Source organism: Loxodonta africana, chromosome 26, assembly GCF_030014295.1.
Source record: "Loxodonta africana isolate mLoxAfr1 chromosome 26, mLoxAfr1.hap2, whole genome shotgun sequence".
NCBI lineage: Eukaryota > Metazoa > Chordata > Mammalia > Proboscidea > Elephantidae > Loxodonta > Loxodonta africana.
In genome coordinates this window covers 19564308-19590700 of record NC_087367.1, presented here as the reverse complement: position 1 = coordinate 19590700, position 26393 = coordinate 19564308, and positions in this window count along the sequence as shown.

The window sequence follows — 26393 nt, the reverse complement described above, 5'->3', positions numbered from 1 at the left end:
ACTTGAGTACTAACTTAAAGGTGGGCTGTTCAAACCTATCCAACGGTACCACACGAGAAAGATCTGGCAATCTGCTTGTATAAAGATTACAGCCAAGAAAACCCTATGAGCAGTTCTACCCTGTAACAAACCATGGGGCTGTCATCAGTTCGAATCAACTCAATGGCAGCTAGTTTGATTTTTTGTTTGTTGTATCTTGGACACTGTAAGAACTCAACACATTTTGTGGTGGTGAATGGTTGATGCTGAGGCTCTCAGGGCCCTGATAGCTGGAAAGATAGAGCAGGTTCCCCCAGCCTCGGTGATCTGGGAGGACCTAGATGAGGGCTCCCCACCCTCTGGAAACCCTGGCGTTTGAACTCCATGCTTGAGGGTCTGGACATCAAGCAGCCTCCAGAATGTCCAGCTGAAGCAAGAATGGGGCATAGTAGAAAAGGCAGGGGTGGGGTCCCCGAGAAGGAAAGAAGCCAGAGACAACTATGCTGGCTCCACCATTTTGCCAAGGGTCAACTTGGACCTGGGCAGTGCCTAGCCACAGGGCAAGGAGGCCAGAGGCCGGCAGCAGAATAAGGCAATTCCCAGGCCCAGCCCTGCCAGCCGGGGCTCGGGCAGAGTGAGCCTTGGTGGCCGTTACTGGCCGTTGCTATCGTCCCTTATCTGGGGCTCCTGGCTCTAACACCATGTCCCCAACGGCCCCTTCGGTCGGGGGCCCCTGCCGCTCCCTGCCCAAACAGACCGTTACTGGGTTTCCGTTGTTTGGGGAGGGGGTGGGGGGCTGTCTCCTTAATTAATCATTTGAGGCCACCCTGGGAAACTCATTAAGCCACCTCTCCAGGGCTGGGAGCAGAAACACGGCTCTCAAGGTTAAAACTTTCTAGTTTGCCCCATAGGGTTCGTTTTCCTTCCACTCTTGTAAGCACTTGTGTGTAAGCGTGTGCTTGTATGTGTGCACGTGTGGTTGTGTACGTGCGTGTGTGTGTGTGTGTGTGGGAGAGAGAGAGAGAGTGTGCCCTGGAATCCACGATTGTGTGCGTGTTTCTGTTTCCTAGATTCTGCAAGGAACTTCCCCTGATTCTTCTTAATTACCAGCCTAGAAGAAATTCAAGATGCTTGGAGCAAAGGTCAAACTCCACCTGTTTTCTCTGCACTTCATTTTCTGGCAGTTCCCACAATAGTAGAGATAAGTAAAAGATTAAGGCAATCTTTGCTAATTAAAGCAATTAAAAAACGGCGATGATTGCACCTTTCATCTGAAAGGGAAAATATTTACTCATCCAAACTGCAGGCCCTTAAAAGCATTCAGGAGGTCTATTTTGACAAACAGATCCTCCTCCCCTCTCCCAGCCCCCTTCTCTCTCCTCCTGGACACACACACACAAACACACAAAGGCTAGTTTATTTAGCAAGAGGCAGCTTGACAGGGGCACCCTGAAAGCAGCCTGGGAGGATGGGAGCCTGGGACAGATTCTGAGCCAATGGACATGTTAGCCCAATCCCTGCCAGGCCTTGGTGACAGGGTTCCTCGGACCACTGGGATTTTGATTTGGCCACTCAGTGTTTTCCTGTTCCTTCTTCCTTCCACACTGGCAACCACACCAGGGTTCCCCGCTTCCCCCTGACAGCTCCACTCTCTTTAAGCCTTTTCCCTCTGAGCTGGCTGGGATGGAGCACTCAAGAAAGAAGAACCTGTCGAAGATTCCGATACTGCCCATCCATCTGTCCATTGTCCCATCCTTTTATCCCTCAAACACATACAGTATTAAGTTGCTCTTGTGCAGAAGTTTGTGTGTGTCACATATGGGTACTTGATCAAACGGCGTTGAGTGGGGTGCTGTGGGTGCGTATGGCACAGTCCCCACCCCTAAGAAGCACAAAGTTTAACACCATTCTGAGCAAACTGCCCTGATCTCCCTCAAGAGAAATCAGTCTGAATACAGGCTGCCATAGTTCACTCTGAGTTTCCTGGTGAATGGGTTTGATCCCCACAGATTTCAAATTTTCCCTAACTAGGAAAAGCTCCTCCAGTGACATGTGACCATAGGGACAGAGGTGCCCAGGCATTTCAGGGGCAGGACACCAGGGGTTAGTGCCCTTTGGGAAGGGGGAAGTGTGAAGGGGCAGAGGTGTTAATGCCCAGTCCCACGGCCGCTGGGTGACCCCATCTCTGGCCCACGCGGTCCTCCTCCTCCGCCCCCACTGCTGGGGATGGGACAGCCTTTGGAGTCAGTGCTTCCGGAGCTTGGAGCAGCCTCCGTGGGCTAATCCCACTTAGAGGCTGTTCTCAAAATGCTCAGAATATGAAATGAAGGAACATTCTGGGAACCGGCCCCAGGAACACCCGGGCCCAGCTGTCCCCAGAGAAGGGCCTGGTTCCTCTGCCTGCCTGGGGCCAGGCTAGACGGTGTCCTCAGCGTGACCCACAGCCCTCAGCTGTCTTCCTTCCAAGAGCCACCACGGCAGACTCATTTCTGCAGAGAAGACTGCTGTCCAGGGTGGGCAGGGAGGGGGCGGGGATGGAGAGTGTGTGTGCGCGCACATGTATGCACACGTGGGTGTGAGCCTGTGTTTGCGGGTGTCTGGCCCTTTTGTGAATGGGCTTACCTAGTACCCAGACAGCCTTGGGAAGAATGAGGCCAAGCCCTCTCCCCAGCCCGCAGGCTCACCGGACAGCACCAACTGGACTCTGAAGGATGGGAAAGCCAGCCTGGAAGCTCTCTCTCTCCTGGCCTTGCCTCTCCAGGCACGGCCTCCAGAGTGACAGCTCTCACTCACTGTGTCATTTCCCTGGCTGGTCACCCACAGTGACGTCCCACTACAGGGGAAACCGATTTCCCTGCACACTAAATCAAAGGAGCCCCATGGCCCACCTCACCTCCCAGGGGGCTTGATTTGTAGCCTGACTCCAAACCTTCTTTTCCTCTTGGTCCTGAGCACAGGCAAGCCCTTTGAGAAGCTGATAGAAGCTGTGGATTTTCTCCCTGGAGGACTGCATGCCTAAGCATGTCCATGCACCCTCCACACCTATGTGTGCATAGTGCAAACAACTGCAGGTTGTCCCGGGGCCCCAGGCCTGCGCCCTGACCCCAGGTGAGAGCATTTGGTCCACAGACTCAACGTGTAGGGTTTTTGTCCAGGATCCGGATGGGTCACCCCCGCCCTGTGCTCCTTCCAACCTTAGTTCAGCCTTTTTTTTCCCCAGGAAGCTTCCCAAAGGCAGCCCCTCCTGCTCCAATGCTGTCGCTCCGGGAACCCTGCAGGTCACCCTCAGCCCTGCCCTTCACTTGTTGAATTGTGTTTGACCCAACCCACGCATTTGCTGATTAACTTGCTCAGTGGAAACAGTCCCCAGGGGACTGGACTCCTTGTTGCAAAAATAAAATTTCCCTCTGGGTTTAGCTTTTCTAATCTTGCTTTCCCTGTGTTCTGGATTTTTTTCTTTCTTTCTTTCTTTCTAGCATCCCACCTGCTTTTATCTTCTTCCTTTCCTCCTACTGAGACCCAAACAAAACCCATTGCTGTCAAGTCTATTCCGACTCAACTGCCCCATAGGGTTTCCAAGGCTGTAATCTCTACAGAAGCAGACTGCTACATCTTTCGCCTGCGGAGTGGGTGGTGGGTTTGAACCACTCACCTTTCAGTTAGCAGCCTAGCTCTTAACCACTGTGCCACCAGGGCTCCTTGAGACTCAGACAAACAAACCTTCTGGTAAATAAACACTCAGGCCACTGGAGGGACTCAGCTCATGGTTACTGTCAGCTAGACTCCATTCCTGCCTTAGCATGGGCCACTGACCTCTGGAGAGATGAGTGTTAGAGGTCACAACAGAAGGCTCACAAGAAGAAGTTAGCTTAAAGCTGTTTACAAATAAAATTGCCCTAAGAGTTCCTCCAGCAAAATGTCTTTCTTCTACACCTCACTAGAAACACGGAACAGGAGGGAACAGTTTGGGGTTTCGTTACAGCAGAAGTCTTCCTGAGTGGTACTGTTAAGATTTACTACCAGACTGTTTTCTGTTGACTATAAGCTGTGACTTGAAATTGACTTGATGGCACCCAACAATAACAAATGATAGGAAGAGTCCCTGGGTGAAGCAAATGGTTGATGCACTCTGCTGCTAACCAAAAGGTTGAGGTTCAAGTCCACATGAGACGTGGCCTGACAGAAAGGCCTGGTGACCTACTTCTGAAAAATCATCCATGGAAAACCCTGTAGAACAGAGTTCTATTCCGACACACGTGGGGTCGTCATGAGCCAAAGTTAACCCGATGGCAACTGACTGACTGGTCATACGATATGAAGGGGACATTGATGGCCCAGCGGAAGAATTCTCCCCTTCCATGTAAAAGGCCTGAGTTTGATTCCCGGCCAATGTACCTCAAACGCAGCCATCACTCATCTGTCGGCAGAGGCTTGTGTGCTGCTATGATGCTGAACAGGTGTCAGTGGAGATTCCAGACTAAGATGGACTAGGAGGAAAGGCCTGGCAATCTACTTCCAAAAATCAGCCAGTGAAAACCCTATGGATCACAACGGTCTGATTGCAACCAATCATGGTGATGGCACAGGACTGGGCAATGTATTGTTCCGTTGTGCGTGGGGTCACGACAACAACAATAGCATATGATATGAAAAGGGTTCCTTCCCTCTTGAGTGTGATTTAAAGAAAATATTCCCTCGAGAATATTCCCCCACCTCCCGCCTGAGAGGACAAATCTCTGAAGCGATAATATCAAACAAAGGGAAAATATGATCAGAGTGATAGATTTAGCTTGCACACAACTTTTCTGGAACTTGGCTACTTTGTGACTTGGAGAGGCTCTGATCTTCATTTGTAATGGTGTGCTGCCAAGTAGGTGAACCGAAGTCACTGTGGGGTGGGCAGTATGTGTGCGTGCATGGCTGTGCCTGCGTGCAAACATGTGCACGCATCTACACGTGTGGTAGACAGCTGCCGTGAGGGTCACTGCCTTGGGTTCTCCACAGCGTTTGGCTTGCGGACAATCTGAGGACACGCTCACTTTCCACCTGGGTTGTCTGAATCTCAAAGACTGGCAGTTCTTGGAAGGCGGGGCTGAGCTCGATCCAACCCCAAATGGCAGAGCAGCGTGTGTCCAGCCCAGCAACAGAAGGTGCCCCAGGCCAAGGTACAGGAGTCACCTGGGGGTCGTGAGAAAATGCAGGTTCCAGTTCAGCAGGTCCAGAGGGGCATTTCTAAACAGTCCCCCGCCAGGCTGAGCCGCTGGTCTGCAGCCCACTCTCTGAGGACGAGGCAGGGGAGGCAGTGGCCCCCTAGTCCCGCTGCCCACTACGCAGGGGGGGCCACCTCTACCCCTTCCCCGTCCCCCGCAGTGAGGCCTGGCTTTCTCCAGGCACAGGCACCTCCACTTACTGACAACTAAACCAGAGACCTCCACGGAGCAAACAAAACCTAACGAGGGTGGTTTTGCCCTCCCCTCCTCCCCACCAAGAGAATACATTCCTCAGCGGGACAGTTGCCCCTAGGGCTCTCTCCCACTCCCGTTTGGAAGCCAGGCAGAAAAACTGCCTGATGGGCAGGATTACGGGATTAGTCAGCTTTCCCAAAACAGACCCAGAGGCTCCAGGTCCACAAGGAGTTTTGGTCTGAGCCTTTCCCTGTGATTAGTGACAGATGTGTCAGTCCTCCCCCTACCCCAGCACTGCCTCCCCCTCCCCGCCCCACCACCGCTCCTAACTCATTGTGTGACTTTAATCACAGGCCCCTGATATTTGGAGAAAACATGTTTCAGTGAAAATTGGCCCTCTGGTCCAAGTGGCCCCAGGCCCGGCGAGGAAAGTATTCATGCTTGGATGAAGGGCCACCAGAAAGCACCCCCCCGGACCACCCCCCTGTGCTGGAGGGGCCAAGCATGGCCTAATAGGACATGATGGTCTCTAGCCTGTCCAGCTCCTGCCACAGTTCCCTGCTGGCCCTCTGTCCCCACTTGGCCTCGGGGACCGGCTCCCAGGGCCCTCTCCGACTCTGGGACGGGCTGGTGCACCCTGTCCCTCCCTGACATGGGCCTGCCCTGCAGTCTCAGAGTCAGCTGTGAGCTTGCTTCAACCAGTCCCAGAGCTGACTTTTCCCAGGAAATGAGGTCCTAAAACCAGTCAGTTGAGGCCCCTGGGCTGGAGCAGTCGGATGTCGGAGGATGGCGCTGTGGGCAGATCCAGGGATTGGATCTAAGCCAGGGAAGGCATCTTGCCGTTCCCTGTGTTGTCCTGGTGGACTTGTCTCCACTTAGAGGCTCCTTGCAGAGAAACCAGAGTTCACAGCTGGTGTAGCTACAGAGGTTGCTCTCCTTGGAGCTTTTTCCTTTATGTAAAGACCGGTGGCAAGAATGGGTCCCTGGGTGGTGCAAACAGTTAACACACTGGCTGCTAACCAAGAGGTTGGAGGTTCAAGTCCACCCAGAGGTTCCTTGGGAAAAAGGCCTGGTGATCTACTTCCAAAAAATCAACCACTTAAAACCCAATGGACACATCAGTCAAAATAAACTCAATGGCAACGGGTTACTGGCTGTGGCAAGAAAATAAAGTTTTGGCTCTTTCAGTGATGCCTATGGTCCCAGTGTGGTCCTCTTTTCGGCTGTTTGGCACCTCGAAAATCTCCTGGTGGTGTTGACTTGGTGTTCTGCAGGAGACAAGGAAGGGCAGAGGAGGACCTGTTTGTGTAGCAGGCAGCGGGACCATGGAGCCACCGCCTCTCCTGCCTCGTCCTGGCATGTACCAGGACTTGGTGTTGTTCTGGGCTGTTCTATATCAGGCTGTGCCCAGCATCGTAAGCCCAGGGCTGGATTCCAGAGCATGACACAACCAAGGCCAGAGTTCAGGTGAGCATGGAGATCTGTGATGCTGAGCTTAGGCCAGATTGGAATCAAAGACAAGGCGGAGCTGTCAGTTTTTCTTAAGGGAAGGGCTGGTCCTTCTTTCAAGGGTACAGCACACCTTGCCAGGTAATTTTAGAGCCAGGCAGGAATTTATTAATATCCTAATAACAAAATGACAGAAGTAAGTCCTTCCTTATCCGTAATTACAGTGAATGTAAATGGACTAAATACTCCCATCAAAAGGCGGAGAGCGGCAGAATGCAGAAAAAAAAAATGAAACAAAGCCATGATCCAACTACATGCTGTCTACAAGAGACATACCTTAGGCCCAAGGACACAAATAGGTTGAAAGTGAAAGGATGAAAAAAAATATTCCAGCAAATAATAATCAAAAGAGAGCCAGAGTGGCAATTTTAATATCAGGCGCAATAGATTTTAAGTCAAAATATGTTAGAAGAGTTAAAGACATTATATAATGATAAAAGGGGCAATTCATTAACAAGATATAATAATTAAAAAAATATATGCACTTAATATTGAAGCACCTAAATACATAAAGAATTGAAGGGAGAGACAGCTCTACAATAATAGTTGTAATGTAATGGACAGAACATCTTGAAAGAACAATAAGGAAACATGGGACCTGAATGACACCATAAACCAACAAGACCTAATAGACGTGTGTAGAACACTCCACCCAACAACAGCACTACAGGCATTCTATTCCGGCACACACAGATCTTTCTTCAGGGTTGACCACATGTTAGGTCATAAAGCAAATCTCGATCAATTTAAAAAGATTGAAATCATATAGATTTCCTAACTTTAGCTGGCATCAGCATTACCTGAAGGGATTGTTCAAACAGAGATTTCTGGGCCCCAGCTGACAGGCTCTGAATCAGTAGGAGTGGGGCCTTAGAATTTGTATTTCTAGCAAGTTCTCAGGTAGAACTGATGCTGAGGGGGACACACTTTGAGAACCATGGTACAAGCCCACCTCTCCCATTTTACAGATGCAGAAACCAAGGCTCATCAGGGAGAAGCACCTTGAGCAAGGTCACCAGAGGGTAAGTGGGACAGTCGGGAGTGAAGGTCTCTACCCCCCAGCCCCCCAGTAGAATTTCCACTGCCCAACCCTGTCTCAGGGTCACAGAGCTGGTTGTGGGCCCTCCCTGCTGGCTGCCACAGCCCACTGGGCGCTATTTTGTCCTGGCAGTGACTTAGAAAACGGGTTTGTGCCTGTAGCACCCAGTTGGTGCTGGAAATGGAAATGGCATGTTTTGGCGCGTCTTAGCCTCGGGGCTGAAAACTGTTTATTTGGACAATTAAGAACACGGCTTCAGCTAAACCGCAAAATCAGACGGAAACCTTTATCTTGGGTGGCACACTCTTGGTTTCCTCCCATGCCCTTGCAGGCTTGTGGAGTGGGGCCACGTTGGAGAGGGTGGGTCTGGGAATGATTCCAGTGTCTCTGGCCTCTGCGGGAACTCTGGAGAGATCAGTCAAATGTATAAGGAGCAAGCCTTCTTGGCTGCACATTGTGTTGATGGTGATGATGGGGATGAGGGTGTAGGGAGGGGACCCAAGCTGTTTAATCAGGGGCCCTAGAGCCTCTGGGAGTTCCTGGGTGGCGCAAACAGTTAAGTGCTTGATTACTAGCTGAAAGGCTGGCAGTTCAAACCCAGCCAGAGGCGCCTTGGATCTGCTTCCAAAAGGTCACAGCCATTGGAAACCCTATGGAGCTGTTATACTCTGGACACACGGGGTCTCCATGGGTCAGAATCAGCACAATGACAGCTAACAACAGTACAGGGCCTCTGGGGTTCCTTGAAGGTTCTGTCTGCAACTTCCCCTAAGATGCCGTGTCTGCTGCACCATCCTCCATCTGCCCCCGTGAGCACTGATCTCCTGATCTCCTCTCCCTCCTGCGGCCAAGAAGTGGGTGAGCTCACATCACCCACCCCCACTCCAGCACCCTGGGGCCTTTGTTCTGGCAGCCCCTCCTCAGTCTCTTCAGTCCCCACCCCTCTGGGCCTTTCCCAGCCTCAGCCTCAGTGAGGACTTCATGGGTTGATAAACCAGAGGTTTGCTTATAAACTTCCTTGAAATTTAAGCTTCTCCCATCCCAGGAATAAGTGCCAAGGCCCCAGGACTATGGTTGGGGCAGGAGAACCGGAGAACCAGAGACAATAGCATTCTATCCGCCCCACTCCCCCGCAAACTCCCAAATCAAAACAAACATCACAAAACACTAGGGAGCTGAAAAGACCTGTTCTGAGAATTTGCTTCCGTTTGCTAAACATTGGCCTCATCGCCCAGCCCTGTGGGGGCCATGGTGATGACTCAGGCAGAGTCCCCTTCCCAGTGAGGGAAATGAGACAAGACCAGAAAAAACTACCACAGAACCTGGACCAGAGGGCCAGATAAAGGGCTGTGGGGTCAGACCAGGGCAAGATTACATCAACCTCAAGCTCGGTGGCCAGAGAGACTCAGAGGAAACACAAAACCCAAGCTTCAGTACCCCCAGGTGCCAAGCCCCAGCAGCTCCAAGAGGAGTCTGTCCACCATGGTCACAGCGGGTCACAGACAAGCTGGCCACCATGTTGAGATCAGGTGCTTGGGGGCTGCATGTGGGTTGCCTGGACCGTCTCCTTCCCCAGATGTTGACCCTTGTCTAGTGCTCCCATGAGGGCAGAGCAGGCCACTCGGCTCTCAGGCCTTCCAGGGCTCCCTCCTGAGGAAGAACAAGTCCACACAGCTCCATCTCTCCCACCCTTCCCCACTCTGGCCTCCTCAAGCTTGTCCCTCTCTCTGCCCAGGGTCACACCACCTTTTTCATGGTCCCTGATCTCTGTCCTGGCCTGTACTCAGATGGTCTCCTTACCACTTTTCTAAAACCAATTCCTCCTCCTTCAAAGAATGACCAACCCACTCCACTTCCTCTGTCACCCTGGCCCACCTGGGTCCCCTCAAACATCAATACGACCTGTTTTTAGAACCTCCAATTCTGATTTTAAAATCCTTTACCCTATTCTGTTTCTAAGTGAGTCACACTTGTAAGCCTGGTCTCCCTAGATGCGCAGTGTAAACTTCTAGGTCAGGAGCTTTGCTTCCTGCCACCCTCCCATTCTGCCACCCTCCCCCTCCTCTACCAGGGGTCTTGGCTGTGGCTGATGAGTGATTTTGATCTTCAGCACCTTGACTAATGACCCTTGTCACCTGTGTGTGTATGCAAGGGCTGGGGGTTGTGGGGTTGGGTCTGGGGAGCAAAAGGGTAATGTCTCCCTTTGGGAAGTACCTCTCCACCCTCTGCTCAGTGGCTTCCAGCAAAGAGGGGGAAGGACGGGAATCTCCATGGAATCAGTAAAATCCCCTGATCTGCTCCTGCGTCCTGGCTGCAATCCCACTTTTAAATGAAAGAAGCAACAGCAACGAAAATAACTGCAGGGGTGGTCCTGAAAGGGGCAGGGGCGCAGCCTGGGACTGAGCTGCAGGGTAGGGGAAGGTCCGTAGTCTGCATTGTCTCAAAATTGGCCAATTGCTTCCATATTCATACAGACTTCTAAAGACTGCCTGGTCACGGAGATGGGATTATAATGACGGAGGAGAGATGAAACAACAAAAGACCACAGAAACCTAGGCAGGATACTGTGGGCTGGCCAGAGCCCACTAGGCCAGCAGCGCCCCTTCCCCCGCCCATTGGTCCCCTAGGGCAGCCAAAGGCTCTCACCTGAGCAGGTGCTTCCTCCTGGGCCGAAGCCTCACCCTGCCCCATCTCCTGGAGATGTGGGAATATTGTCCAAGTTGTTGGCTAAGAGCTGTGGAGAAATGAGGGAGGCTGGTGGGACAGCAGACGTTGCAGTTCCCAGGCGGAGGAAGAGGGGCTGAGGGCTGAGGACTCTGGGCCCTTCTTTAAGAAGGAGACAAAGTGGAATGAAGAAAGGTTAGAAGAGGCAGCTCAGCCCACCCCTGGAGATGCAACTGGACTCAGCGGTTCTGGTCCTGGGACCGTACCCCCTAGTAGCTGTCCCTCTCCATTCTGCACAATTCGCAGAGAGAGGCCAGACTGCAGAGGTGGGCAGTCATAATAACCACTCTTGTTTATTGAATGAGTGCCACACCCCATGCACGGGGCTTAATGCTTCCCACACGTAATCTCATTTAATCGGCACAACAATTCGGTCAGGTGGGAATTATTATCCCCCTTTACAGGTGAGGAAAAAATCACAGGCCTAAGGACTTGCTCAAGGCCACACAGCACTTTACGTAGAGCTGGGGCCTGATGGCGAAGCCTTGTTTCCCCTACTCCGAGTCCTCCGTGTCTTGCTGCGGGGACTGTGGGGTCTGTACTCTAGAATGCCCATCCAGGGTGGGCTGGGGGGAAGCTGGCTCACCCATGGGCCTTGTCTCCCTCTTCAGGGAATGTGGGGCAGTACGTCCTGTGTACCTCCTGTGGCCCCCAGCCTCACAGGTCCTGGCTGTGAAAGCTGGCATGGCTCCCTTGAGGAGGGGACCCCCCTCCGGAGAGAGAGCCCAGCCCATAAACAAATCATCAGGGCAGGCCCGACTCCTCACCAGAGGTGTGAACCCGCCTGTGTGTTGGGACCGGAATGAAGCACTCTAATGGACAAGTTGGAATCTGTTTGTGAGCAGTAAATTGCCTAGTCCCTGGGGCCATTTTCCATCATAAATCTAAACTGTTTGACTTTGCACATACCCAGTGCTGAAGCCATACCCAGGGCAACAAGAAGGCTTGTGGGTGCTCTAGCAGGGCCTGGGCCTAGGGGAGCTGAAGCCTGGTCCCCAGAGAAGACCACAAGCCCTCGTCCACCTCGCACCCTCCTACCTCCACCATGCTTGGCACTGGGCCTGCCACCTCTCCTAGAAAGCCTGTGTGGTCTTCCAGGGCATGTATTTTCCCAATTATTCTTGAACCATTAAGCTGGCTGCTTCTGTCTCCTTGTTTTGCTGCTTCCTACAGGGTTTTATCCAAGAGCCTCTCTTGGGAGGTGTCATCTAGGCCCCCAGCTATAGGAATCACGCTGTGTATGTGACTTCAGAGATGTGCCTCTCCTTCTGAAGTCTTGCTCATGGTTCTGCCTGTAAGGTTCTCCATCAGGGTGTCCCCCATGCACCTCCAAGTAATCCTGTGCCACCTTATCTCATGCCCCCCTTCTTCCCTGCCCTATTCCATTAGTGGGCCCGGACCTCTCTGGCATTACCTTTGGCACCTCCCTCTCCCTAGTCTCGCAGTTCGCCCCCAGTCCAGCTTCTCTACCCCAAGAGGTTGCACTTCCATCTTCCCTTCTCCATTCCTCTTGAATTCTCAAGTGCTGGATTGTTTATTGCAAAAGCCTGCTGATTGTCTTTCCCCAACCTCTTCCAATAACGTAGTCCACACTCCTGTGTGATTGTCCCAAAGCCAGGTGCAGAGCATGTTGCTACCCAATTCACTCTCAATGGCTCCCCCATGCCTCCAAAGTAAAGCCCAAACTCTTCAGCATAGATTCACCATTCTCTCCTTGAATCAGCTACCAATCCACCTTTCCAGCCTGGTCGCCCACTCTTCTTCCTTAGAACCTCTGTGTTGTGGTGGTTCCATCCTGCCTTGCACTTACAGCTTCCACGACTTGGCTCCCACATGCCTTCTGCTTGGCATGGACTGCCCTGTCTCTGCCCATCAACATCTTACCCTTTATTCAAGAACCAGCCCAGACACCAAATACCCAAAGTCAAGTGATGGTTAAAAGCAGGAGATCTACTTTGGAAATCGATTTGGCCCTTCCTTAAAAAGCTAGAAATAGAACTACCATACTGTCCAGCAATTCCACTCCTCAGAATATATCCTAGAGAAATAAGAGCCTTTACATGAACAGATATATGCACACCCATGTTTATTGCAGCACTGTTTACAATAGCAAAAAGATGGAAGCAACCAAGGTGCCCATCAATGGATGAATGGGTAAATAAATTATGGTATATTCACACAATGGAATACTACACATCTATAAAGAACAGTGAGGAATCTGTGAAACATTTCGTAACATGGAGGAACCTGGAAGGCATTATGTTCGGTGAAATTAGTCAGTTGCGAAAGGACAAATATTGTATAAGACCACTATTATAAGAACTTGAGAAATAGTTTAAACTGAGAAGAAAACATTCTTTTGTGGTTATGAGAGGTGGGAGGGAGGGAGGGTGGGAGAACAGTATTCACTAATTAGATTGTAGATAAGAACTACTTTAGGTGAAGGGAAAGGCAACACACAATACAGGGGAGGTCAGCACAACTGGACTAAACCAAAAGCAAAGAAGCTTCCTGAATAAACTGAATGCTTCGAAGGCCAGTGTAGCAGGGCCACGGGTTTGGGGACCATGGTTTCAGGGGACATCTAAGTCAATTGGCATAATAAAATCTATTAAGAAAACATTCTGCATCCCACTTTGAGGAGTGGAATCTGGGGTCTTAAACACTAGCAAGCAGCCATCTAAGATGCATCAATTGGTCTCAACCCACCTGGATCAAAGGAGAATGAAGAACACCAAGGACACAAGGTGATTACGAGCCCAAGAGACAGAAAGGGCCACATGACCAGAGACTAAATCATCCTGAGACCAGGAGAACTAGTTGGTGCCTGGCTACAACCGATGACTGCCCGGCTACAACCGATGACTGCCCTGACAGGGAACACAACAGAGAACCCCTGAGGGAGCAGGAGAGCAGTGGGATGCAGACCTCAAATTCTCATAAAAAGACCAGACTTAATGGTCTGACTGAGACTAGAAGGACCCTGGTGGTCATGGGCCCCAGACCTTCTGTTGGCCCAGGAAGCCAACTCTTCAGACATGGATTGGACTGGACAATGAGTTGGATAGGGATGCTGGTGAGGAGGGAGCTTCTTGGATCAGGAGGACACTTGAGACTATGTTGGCATCTCCTGCCTGGAGGGGAGATGAGAGGGTAGAGGGGGTTAGAAGCTGGCGAAATGCACACGAAAAGAGAGTGGAGGGAGAGAGCGGGCTGTCTCATTAGGGAGAGAGTAATTGGGAATATGTAGCAAGGTGTATTTAAGTTTTTGTGTGAGAGACTGACTTGATTTGTGAACTTTCAATTAAAGCACAATAAAAATTACATAAAAAAAAAAAAAAAGCATGAGAACCGGAAATGATCAGTTTTAAAACCAAGTTCTATCACTTCCTACCATTTGACCTTTTGGGCAAGTTTGCTAACACCTCTGTGCATTGGTTTACTCATTTGCAACATGAAGACCTGCCTCGTTGGGTATTGGGAGGGTTAAATGAGACTACGTGTGGAGCAGTGGTTAAGAGCTCAGCAGCTAACCAAAAGTTAGCAGTTCGAATCCATCAGCTGCTCCTTGGAAACCCTATAGGGCAGTTCTCCTCTGTCTTATAGGGTTGCTGTGAGTTGGAATAGACCTTACAGCAATGAGTTTGGTTTGAGTTTATCTGTCAAGCAGGAACACCACCAGGCATGGAGTCAGAATTTGAGGTGTCAGCTATACTAATAGCACAGATCATGAAGCCTTCCCTACCTGAGCTCTTGGACCAAACCAGTCTCTCTCTCCTCCTCACCTCCATAGCATTTTGTTGACACTGCTAGCAGGGCTCACTACATTTGCCTGGTTGTGATCAGAAGTCTTTGATGGCAATCGGGCGGGCAATTGTCAGAAACTCACTGGAGCAAACAAAGGTATTTTATTACAAACATTGGGTGGGTCTTACAGCACCCAAGGGTAGGAGAGAAGCAACACCTCAAGAAGCCCTGGCATCTGCAAAGCCGGCAGGAGCTTGGGCAGTATGCTGTATCTGAGCATTCTTTTAATTATTCTCTTTGTAGACTGTCTTGCAGGCATGACTGAAATCAGCTGCCCACAGCACTCAAAAGTTTATCACGCCACAGGTGTAACACGGAAAGATGGAATCTCTCTCTTGGTGCCATTTCAGGAGGTCTGATTAGCCTCTCTAGCCCAGTTTTCTGCTGCCCTGAATAAGAACTTTATTTCCCATACTCCCTTGTCTCTGGGCTTAGTCATGTGATTAAATTCTGGCCAAAGTGTAATTAAAGGCAAGGAATGCCCTTTGCTTCTTCCTGCTAGGTGGATTCTGGAGCCAGGTTGCCTGAGGTAAAATCCTGACCCTGTCACCTATTCACTGTGTGACCTTGGGCAAGTTTACTTAACCCCTTTGTGCTAAAGTTTTCTTACCTGTAAAATGAGGATTAAAAATAATGCCTACATAAGAGGGTCATTGTGAGAATTACATGAATTAATATTTGAAGAGTGATTAGAGTGATACATAGTGTATGCTTTGTAAGTGTTGCTATGATATAGATAATATGATAAGGAGGACGAAGATGGTGAAGCTGGAGCTCAAGCAGCCATGCTGGATCATGAGGTAGAAGCCATGTGTTGAAGATGTCTTGGATCGTTAACAACTGCTGAGCCACAATACCAGCCCTGGATTGTTTAACTCCCAACTTTGTTTATTGTTGTTGCTAGGTGCCGTTGAGTCAGTTCTGACTCACAGTGACCCTACCTACAACGGAACAAATCTCTGCCCGGTCCTGTGCCATCCTCACAATCATCGTTGTGCTTGAGTCCATTATTGCAGCCACTGTATCAATCCATCTGGTTGAGTGTCTTCCTCTTTTTCGCTGACCCTCCACAACTTTGTTTATAGGAGAGAAAAATAAACTCCCACATGTTTAAGTCACTCTCACTTTGGGTTTTCAGTTATTTGTAGCCTAATCTAGTCCTAAATGATATGGGGGCCTTGTAGGTTCAGTGCATACCCCTGTCTACTGCATTGTTGTTGTTAGGTGCCGTTGAATTGGTTTGGACTCATAATGACCCTATGTACAGCAGAATGAAACTTTTCCTGGTCCTGAGCCATTCTCATAATCATTGCTATGTTTGAGCCCATTGTTGCAGCCACTGTGTTAATTCATCTTGTTGAGGGCGGTCCTCTTTTTTGCTGACCTGCTTTACCAAGCATGAAGTTCTTCTCCAGGGACAAAGTCTCACCATCCTCACTTTTAAGGAGCATTCTGGCTGTGTTTCTTCCAAGACAGATTTGTTCATTCTTCTGGCAGTCCATGGTATATTCAATATTCTTTGCTGACACCATAATTCAAAGGCATCCATTCTTCTTCAGTCTTCCTTATTCATAGTCCGGCTTTCAAATGCATATAAGGCAATCAAAAATACCATAGCTTGGTTCAGGTACTCCTTAATCCTCAGAGTGACATCTTTGTTTTTAACACTTTAAAGAGGTCTTTTGCAGCAAATTTGCCCAGTGTAATACATCATTTGATGTCTTGACTGCTGCTTCCATGGGCATTGATTGTGGATCCAAGTAAAATGAAATCCTTGACAATTCAGTATTTTCTCTGATTATCATGATGTTGCTTATTGGTCCAGTTGTGAGGATTTTTGTTTTCTTTATGTTAAAGTGTAATCCATAGCGAAGGCTGTAGTCTTCGATCTTCATCATTAAGTGCTTCAAGTCCTCTTTACTGTCAAGCAAGCAAGGTGGTGTCGTCTGCATTTTGCAGGTTGTTGACGAGTTTTCCTCTAATCCTGATGCCACGTTCTTCTTCATATAGTCCAGCTTCTTGGATTATTTACTCAGCATACAGATTGAATAAGTATGGAGAAAGGATACAAGCCTGATGCACACCTTTCCTGATTTTAAACCATGCAGTATCTCCTTGTTCTGTTGGAACAACTGTCTCTTGGTCTACGTACAGGTTCCACATGAGCACAGTTAAGTGTTCTGGAATTCCCGTTCTTCACAGTGTCTACTGTACCATGTTGTAATTCCTTGACACCATGCCATATTGTTCCCACTCAGGTTGTAAGTTCCTTGAAGACAGGCAAGCATTCTGTGTGTGTGTATGTGTTTTATAAACCTAAGCCCACTGCCATCAAGTCAATTCCAACTCATAGTGACGCCATAGCGTTTCCAAGGCTGTAAATCTCTACAGAAGTAGACTGCCATATCTTTCTCCCTCAGAGTCTCTGGCAATTTCAAACTGCCAACATTTTGGTTAGCAGTCCAGCACTTTTGAACCACCTTGCCACCAAGCCTCCTTCTTTTTTTTTTAAATATAAAAAACCAAAAACCAAACCCACTGCCGTCGAGTTGATTCCGACCCATAGCAGCCCATATAAATATAAACCTTAAAAAATCCTGCTTATAATAGGTACTCAGTAAGTAGGTATTGAACGAATGGAAGAATTACGCTAAAATTGTTGTTCTGATTAGGTAGAATCTGTTTCATATTCTGAAACATCCAAAGGATGCTTTGTGTTGCCTGGTTGCAGAAAATCGGTGCGAATAACAAGAACGTTATTGAGCATGATGCCTAGTGGTATAACTCTTTTATGTGCATTATCCGTTTAACCCTCATGACAACCCTATGAGGTAGGTACTATCACCAGCCCCACTTTGCAAACCAGGGAAATGAGCTTCAGAGAGGCTGAGGTCAAGGTCTTAGGTCCATCCAGGAGAGCCAGAATTCAAACTCACACAGTCTAACTCCAGAGCCCAGGGTCTTAACAATTTTGCTCTGAAACTTTCTCAATGGCTTTTCTCCTGTAAGTTCTTTGGAAAGGAGGCTGTAATCACTAGGAACCAGGAGAGGCCTACAAGAACACATCTCATCAGAGTGACCTCATTTCTCTTTAGACTTTGGAGGTTTGTTTGGAGGGCTGAGCTACAGAGAGATTGAGGGGAATGTCAGGGTTTCCCTGAGGTCACTGGAGCCTCCTCTGGCCCCCCCAGAACAGTCACTCTGTCTCCTCAGTACTTCCATAGCATTTTCGTTGTCACCACTAGCAGCTGGCAGAATTGTCCCATCTTTGGCAAAATCGCGACATTGGCCAAGCTAGTCTTCCTTCTGCTCCTAACCGTTTGTTATTTATTTTTGGCATCTCTTGTCCTGTTAGATTTTTCGTGTGTTACCTTAGCAAGGAAAGCGTCATTGTGAAAGATGACAATAGAAAACGCAAAACTTAATCCTCTCAAAATAATGATTTAATAGTGAGACTTTAGGCATCAGAGATCTGGGGGTTGGTGAGCTCAGTGCCATCTCTCAATTCACTGTTGTTCTCCTTCTTCCCCTTCCCCTCCTCCTCCTCCTTCTCTTTCTCCTGCTGTCATTTTTTTTTTTTTTAAATCATTTCATATTCCCTCTCTCTTCTTTCTCATCCCGGAGCCTCTGTGTCCTTTGCAGCCCATTCCAATGCCCTCCTCCAGGAGGCCTTCCCTACCTGTTCCCACTCATGCCAGTCATCCCCGTCACGCTGATCACCCCCTCACATTGGTCACTTCCATCACAACAGTCGTCCCCATCAAATGGTCACTCCCCTCACACTGGTCACCCCTGTCGTACCGGTCACCCTCATCATGCTGGTCCCTCCTGTCACGCTGGTCATTCCTGTCACGCTGGTCATCCCTGTCACACCAGTCATCCTCGTTATGCTGGCCAGGACTCCCGGGGAACTCAGCATCTGGGCTGTGTGCCTCCTCACATACTGGGCTAGTTCCCCAAAGGCTGCCTATGTTTTTGGTTTTATTAAACTGTTTGTTCTTCAAGGGCAAAGACCACATGTAACTAGCAGTGATGTTGTTCCAGGAATTTCTACTTTGGGAAGGTGCTTTGGCCTCCATGACCTTTTGGCTCTTCCTCCCATTTCCCCATAACACCTGCACAGTGTCTATACCAGGTAGGTGCTCAGGAAGGACTTAGTGACCTGTTAAGTCTTCTGGAAGCAAACTTGACCAGGGTAAGAGACAACCTCCTGACAAAGAAAGTTTCTCTGCCTCCAGCCCAGGAGTCCTTCTCTCTTCTCCAGGGGCAGCAAAACACTTTCAGGGTTTCAGATTCAGTGTTTGTGTTCTTTTGAGGACACAGTGTCACCAGCTCTCAGTTACACAGGAATGCACTCTCTGGTACCTCCTCTGGCCTGGCTAGTCTCTATGTTCCTCTTGGTCCAGTCTCTGGGCAGCCTTCTGGCCTGGTCTGGAAACCAGTCAGCCCTTCCTGAAACAACTCAAATTCCTAACCTGGACTCGGCTCCAGTCACCCCTGACTCCAGGCAGCAGTCTACCCTCGGAGGTCTTGGCTTTTCTCAGAAAGAGCCCACTGCTGACCAGGGACAACCATGACAGGAATTCTGCAAAATGCAAGTACAGACATTTTCAGGCAGTGGCTTTGAGCTTCTTGTCCCCACAGCCTCTCTGCCAAACACCATAATGCTGGAGTAGGGTGAGTTTATCTCAGATAGGAACACCTGTTTGCCTGTGGCTTTTCCCAGGACTCAGTCTACAGCCACCAGGAAACTGCTTGGGATACGGCTGGAGCAGGTGAGGCAGAGCCCTTGGGGTTCGGACTAGGGTGGCACATCCTGTCCCTGGAGTCTGGACACTTGGCCCCAGCACCCTTAGAAAACGTGGCTCCTCAAGGAGCCACATTCTAGGCAAAGCCTGAGGAGGTGTTTGGATCTGGCTTGATGTTTGCATTGGGACCTGGTGTTCAAAAGCCCTTTGGCACCCTAGGAGATGCCACCCATGTTACCAACTGTCTTTGTTACTTAGTGCTGCTGTAACACAAATACCATAAGAAATTAATTTTCTCACAGTTGTGGAGGCTAAAAATCCCATTCAGAGTCTCGGTCATACTGATTGCCTCTGTGAGCCTCTCTCCCAGCTTCTGGTGCCTGCTAGTGATCCTTGGCGTCCCTCTGCACGTAGATGATCCTCACGTGTCATCAGTCTTCCTCGTGTGTATGTGTGTGTGTGTGTGTGTGTGTCTTTGTGTCTATCCTGATGTCTTCGTAACTCAGAAGTGATTAGGTTTAGGATTCACCCTACATTGGTATGATCTGAACTGATGGGTTGCTTATTATGTTATATTGGATTACATTATGGAAGATAATTACATTACCATTTACATTAGATTACAGTATAGAACAGTAGCTAGACTAGAGTTTGGCCAAATCACCGAGAACCATAGCCTAGCCAAGTCGACACATAAAATTAACCATTACACCAGCCTTGAACTCAGGACCTTGCTGCCTACCTCCTTCCCTTCCGCAGCACTTTGGACCATCATAAATGAATGAAGTTGGGACTGAAGGCACAAGTAGAAACAACGAACCCCTCCTTCACATTCGTTAGAAATTCCATGGCCTTTGCATCTGGTCAGGACTGAGTTGTTCCTTCATTAGCATATTGAATCCACTACCTGGAAAAGCATTGGTGCCCTCACCCCACCCAGATCCTCCCCACCCAGATCTTTTCTGCTCTTCAAGGTGTGGTTCAATCCTGCTTCTATCACATTTCTTACTCAACCTGGAGCCCTCAAGGACCTCTTTCTCTCCTGTGAGCTCTTAACTCTTTATGTCCACCACTGTCACACATTCGACATCGTGGCATAGTTTCTTGTCTCATGTGGCTAGGAAGTCTTTTGTGTGCGCATCTCCCATGCCTATGCCGGCATTAAACCAGCACTGTCCAATAGAAATGTAATGCAAACTATATATGTGGTTTTAAATTTTCTGGCAGTCACATTAAAAAAGCACAAATAGGCAACATTGATTTTAATAATGTATTTCACCGAACCCAACACATCCAGTATCTTATCATTTCAACATGGAACTGATATAAAAAAGTATTAATGAGATATTTAAATTTCTGTTGCACAAAGTCTTCAAAATCTGGTGTGTATTTTACACCTAAAGCACTTGTCAGTTTGGTTGATAAATTTTCATAGAAAACTCTTGATCCATATTTAGATTAAATAAGGAGCTCTTCTCCTCTTGCACCTGCCAAATCTCAGACTAGACCCCCTTCTTGATAATTTCTAAAAAGGAAGCCTACAAAGAGGGGGATCCTGGGAATTGGTGCTGTAGAAGAGACCTTGGAAAGGGGTGGCAATGATGCTGAGCGGGCAACAAACCCATATCCCACCGGGTTATCCCATTGGATGGGTGATCCTAGGGGTAAGTAGGAGGGAGTTGCCAGGTGAGGAGGGCAGTGGACGAAAGCAAACCAACAAAAACCGAGTTGCTGTGGAGTTGTCTCCAACTCACGGCGACTCCATGTGTGTCAGACTAGGATTGTGTTCCATACGGCTTTCGATTGCTGATCTTTTGAAAGCAGATCACCAGGCCTTTCTTCTGAGGGGAGGCAATAAGCACAACAGGAGACCCTGAGTAAGCCGACTCCCAGAGGCAGAGAGGAGAGGCCTCTCTGGTGGTGGTGGGAGAAGCGGTCACAGGAGAACAGAGAAGGTCGGGTGTGAGGGGAGGAGAATGGTGCGTCTTTGCTGGGCCCGTGAAGCGTTCTGGGCATCCAAACAACGCTCCAGTGTCCCAAGGCAGTGAGGCCCACAGCTCAACGACACCCACACTGGGGGCAAGGGGTGCTCACAGTTGTCTCTCTACCTGACTGGGTGCTGAGAAGAGCCAGAACAAAGTCATTACTCCAAAGCCTCAGACACTCCTCCTCCTAGGAGGCTTCCTAGTCAACTCTCCCTTCCTCTTGGACCTCTCATTACAATACTTGTTCACTCATGCACTGTCGTGGCTTCTTCACCACTCCGCATGTAGCTTGCCCTGCATTCACCAGTGGCCTTTGGGGTCAGAGGCCCAGCCTATCTTCTAAATCTGGTACAGTCCTGGAAGGTGCTCCACACCTCTGGGGATGGAGCAGGGAGGAGGCCAGAGGAAGAAGCTGCTCCTGTCCCTGACTGCTGGGGCTCTGGAAGAAGGGCAAAGTCCAGCCAGGGCCACTTCCCTTCATCCTCCGGGCAGCCATCCTGAAGGAAGGAGCTGGAGGAGCAAACTGGTGGTATAGATCTCAGGAGGGGGCTATGGTGGTCCAGCAGGAGAATTCTCACCTTTTTTTTTATTATGTGGGAAACCCAGGATCAGGCATCTTTTGTTCAGTTGTGTGTGGGTTGCCTTGAGTTAGCTGACTCTGTGGTAGCGAACAACAACAACAACAACAACAACAACAACAACAACAACAACAACATAACCTCAGAAGCCCAAAGGAAATTATGGTGTGTTGGGGCCAGGGGAGGTTCCTGACTGCCGTGGTGCTGAGGGTACTGGGCCACGGCTGTCACCAAGATTGAGAACAAGCAGGGTTGAGGTCCTGAGAGGGACTAGTAAAGAGCCAAGTCCTCTTGGAAAGCACCCCCTCCAGCCTGAAACTGCAGTACAGCAACTGCCTAGTATTGAGGAGACACCATTTTCTGGGCAGTGGCTGGGCTGGCTACCCCTCTTTATAGGCTTCACTCCAGAAATTGTAGGGACCGCAACACTTCTTTTCCTTCTTAAGAATCATAGGATTTTAAGCCGAGGCCAGACCTTAAAGCCGATCTAGCCCAACACCAGCATCTCAAAGAAGGGGAACCAAAGCAAATCAGAGGTCGGGGTGGACGTAGGGTCTAGTCTCCTGGTTCCCCCTCAAAGGTGTCTTCTTCTTCTTCACCCTTCTCTTGGTCCTTTCACTGCTCTTGCTTCTTAACATGTATAAACCTCTGTCTGCTGTTTCTGGCCTGAGGACACAGGGCTGGGGTCTTTTTTCTGATATGTCATCCCCTAAAGAGGTTCCTCATATATTTATCAGTTTCAGCGGTCTCAGGGAAAGCTCTGAGTGCCTGGTGTATCTGAAAAAAGGCCCCAGTTAATGGTTAAGCAGTCCTGGTGGCACAATGGTTAAGCACTTGGCTGCTACTCGAAAGGTAAGTGGTTCAAACCTACCCAGCAACTCCGTGGGAGAAAGACCTGGTGATCTGCTTCCATAAAGATTACACCCTTGAAAACCCTGTGGGGTAGTTCTATTCTGTCACATAGGGTTGCTATGAGTTGAAATGGGCTTGATGACACCTCACAAAAAAGGATGGTTGGTCAGGTCTCATCCAGTGATCTGGAGCACACGTGGGACAGAAAATCAGACCCCATGAGTCTGTTGAGCCATCTAAAGTCAGACTGTGGTGTCTGAGGCAATGAAATAGGGTTATTTTCACAAGGTTTGTCCCTGGAGACTTTTTTTTTTCTCCAGAGCTTGTGCTGGCAATTCACATATCTGCCACCAGATGGCAGTGTTGCTCTGTTAGGAATTGCATCTTGTGATTCAGACAAAGGCGTTGGGTTTTTCATTCATTCATTGGACAAGTATTAATTGAGTGCTTACTATATGCCAAACACTGTTCTAGGTACTTGGAATACAGCTGTGAACTAAACACTGAAAGATGTGCCTTCTTGGAGCCTACATTATGGTGCAGGAAGAGAGACAATGTATAAATGAGAAAAACAGAAGTCAGATGATGATAGGTTTATGGAGAAAAATAAGCAGAGAGGGAGAAAAGGAGGGCCGGGTGGGGCGTGTGGAGTTAAAGGGGAGGTTATAAAATCGCAGAAACTGAGCTGGAAAAGGGTATAGAGAGGCTTCAGGGGGTGGACGAATCCTAGACACAAAGAATGTTTGCATGGGATTATGTTATATTTGACAGACGGCGAGACTGAGGCTCAGAGAGGAAGAGTGACCTACCCAAAGTGAAAAACCTGGAGGGCAGAGGCTAGAAGAGTTGCGTTCCCAGCCTGTCCCACCCCACTCTGCTGCCCCCACCACCTCCCAAACCCCACCTCAGGCCTCTGTCCACTTGGCAGAAACGACGAGCTCACCAAATGCTGTTTGTTTGTCCTCTTGGGCACAGTTAGACCACATTTTCCAGCCTACCTTGCAGTTACCCTGTGACTGAGTTCTGGCCAATGGAACATGGGCAGGAGTGAAGTACACCAATTCCAGGCCTGGCTCCTAAAAAGCTTCCTGTATGGTCTTCCAAGCGCTCTCTCTTTCCCCATCTAGGTGGCTGCAGGCAGAGGACTCCAGAGCCCTAGAGAATGAGGAAGCCACTAGGAGGGAGACTGGGTCCCTGAACAACTGCATAAAGAAAAGCACCCCAATCACCCTGCTTTGGACTGTGAAATAAATGGGTGATCTGTTGTGTTAAGCTACTGCGATTTTGAGCTTGTTTGGGCTGAAATTTTGGAAATTAAGAGTGCTGGGTAGCTTATCCTAGCTTATACACCCACCATGACTAAACCTGACTGAAGTCCCACAGAGCCTTAGCTCTCAACACAGTTTGTGGTGGATGCCTGCTGTTTCTGTTGGCCCATGCAGATTCCTTCTTCTTGGTATGGTCATGTTGTGGTTGTCGGGTGCCGTCGAGTTGGTTCCAAGTCATAGCAACCCCATGTGACAGGGTAGAACTGCCCCATAGGGTTTCCTAAGCTGTAATCTTTACGGAAGCAGATCCCCAGGTCTTTCCCCCGAAGAGCCAGTGAGTGGGCTCCAACCACCAACTTTTCAGTTAGCAGTACCACCAGGGCTCCTTTGGTTGGTCATAGTCCCCCATTTTTACTACAGAAGCCACCTCTCTTCTGGGTGAAGCTGTTTCTTATGATGTCTCCCCTCCACCACCAAGAGGTGGGCACATGACCAAGGTGGCCATTTTGAGGACACAAGCCTGTTGGCCAAGTGATTGGTTCAGGGATAGGTTTGCAGTGCAATGAGAGTCTTGCTGAAGGTTGGGGCTATGGGTGCTGGAAAGAGAAGGGCTCTCTTCCTCTGAAATACTGAGTGATGAAGACAAAGAGAGCTTTAAGCCCTTGGAACCGTTGCCCAAGGACATACAGGCGAAGTTGCTGACAGAATGGAACCAACAAGGAAAGGAAAGTCGGTCTGAGAGCCAGAGAGAAACTCTAATGCTGCCACCTCATTTCAGTATTGCCTGAAGCCAGGTCTGCCTTCAGTTTTCCCTACTGCAGGAGCTAGAAAATTATCACTTTTTTTTTTTTTTTGATTGACTGATCCAGTTTGAATTCCTGTCACTTAGAACAGAAAGAGCTCTGATTAATAAGTAATAATTAAACTGATATATATTAAGCTATGGGGTTGCTATGAGTCGGAATCAACTCGACAGCACTGGGTTTAGTTTTTGGTGTTTTTTTTATATTAAGCTCCTACTGCTCACATTCTGGGTCAGAGACCGGGATAAAATGGCGAGCAGATTAGACACCAGCCCCTAGGACCTCCTTCCCTTCAGGCAAGTACAGTCTAGTTAATCAAGAAAAAATCCAAATACATGTGGTAGGTGGATTTGCAACCAAGGCAATTTGGTGGAACAGCTTGTTAAGAGGTTGGGTCTCTTTTTCCCACTTTCCAAATTGCTGGCTTATCGGGACAAAGGGGGGAATATGTACCTTTTCTCGTATCCTTCTGGAGAGCTTGGCTTTTGACTTCTGAAGGTTGGAGCTTTCCTTTTCACTAGAAGGGAAGTAACAGCCTTTGGCTTGTGTTTCTGGCCAAATGGAGGCCTGGGTGGGCTGCTCCCGTGACTTGGAAGGCTTGAGCCCATCAGGAAGATAAATGGAGTATCTGTCAGGCAGTGCTGGGGAAGGACACGGCCTGGCCTTTAGGGATAGTGGGACCTGTGGGAATGAAAAAGAGAAGTGTCAAAGGGTCTGTGGGGCAGGGTCATGGACACCAGAGATCTACCCTGATGTAGTTAATGGGGTGGCAGGACCCTAGATGGGGTAGAGGCCCCCCTGTGCCTGCAAGAACTGGACACCAGATGCTAAGGCCCAGGAACTTTGAAGGAGGTCTCCAAGTCAAGCCTGGCTCATAGTAGAGCTAACTCTCTACATGGACCATATGGGCGGCACCAGGGCCAACCACATATTGACAATTAAGTCTCTACTTTCTGTTTTCACGGATGGGGCAAATCGTTCATCAATCTCCCACAACCTGACAAATGAGAGATTTAGGAAGATGTAATTTAATTTGGAAACTCAAAGAAATGCAACATTTCTTGCATCCTGAATTTTGTGTCATTTGTGGCATGATTAATATCTGTAATGTATTTAATTACAAATTGTTACAAACAATGAAGGGAAATTACTAGGCTCCATGAATCCACACAACAGTAGACCTGATCTGTTCAGTGGAACAAAAGATGTCTTTTCCTTAGTGGAGGACCCACTTTAGAAAATCTCTTTGAGTCTTAGGTTAAATGAAGTTTGGGGACTCTCACAGTTCCTGGGATTTATTTTTTATCAAGATAAATGATAACAACAAACACTATGTGCAAGAGCTTCAGGCTCTCAAGATCTTCACCTCTCAACATTCCAGGGGAAGAGTCTCCCTCCAACATCCATAGACCCCATTTTAAGCAAGACTTTGACCAAGAGGACTGTGTACATGGGATGGCCAGCCTAGATTACTTATTTGATCCTCACAACAACCTCCTAAGGTAAATATCATTACATTTACAGATGATCGAACTGATGTCCAGACAGGTTAACTTACTTGTGCGAAGTTGTGGCAGACATATTATTGTTCACCAATCTCTAGTTCCCCTCTCTTTCTGAGAACATGGGAGGGTGGTATGTCCTAGCTCTCTTGAAGTTAGATGAAGTCAAGTGAGTTTCTTTGGCCAATAAAATG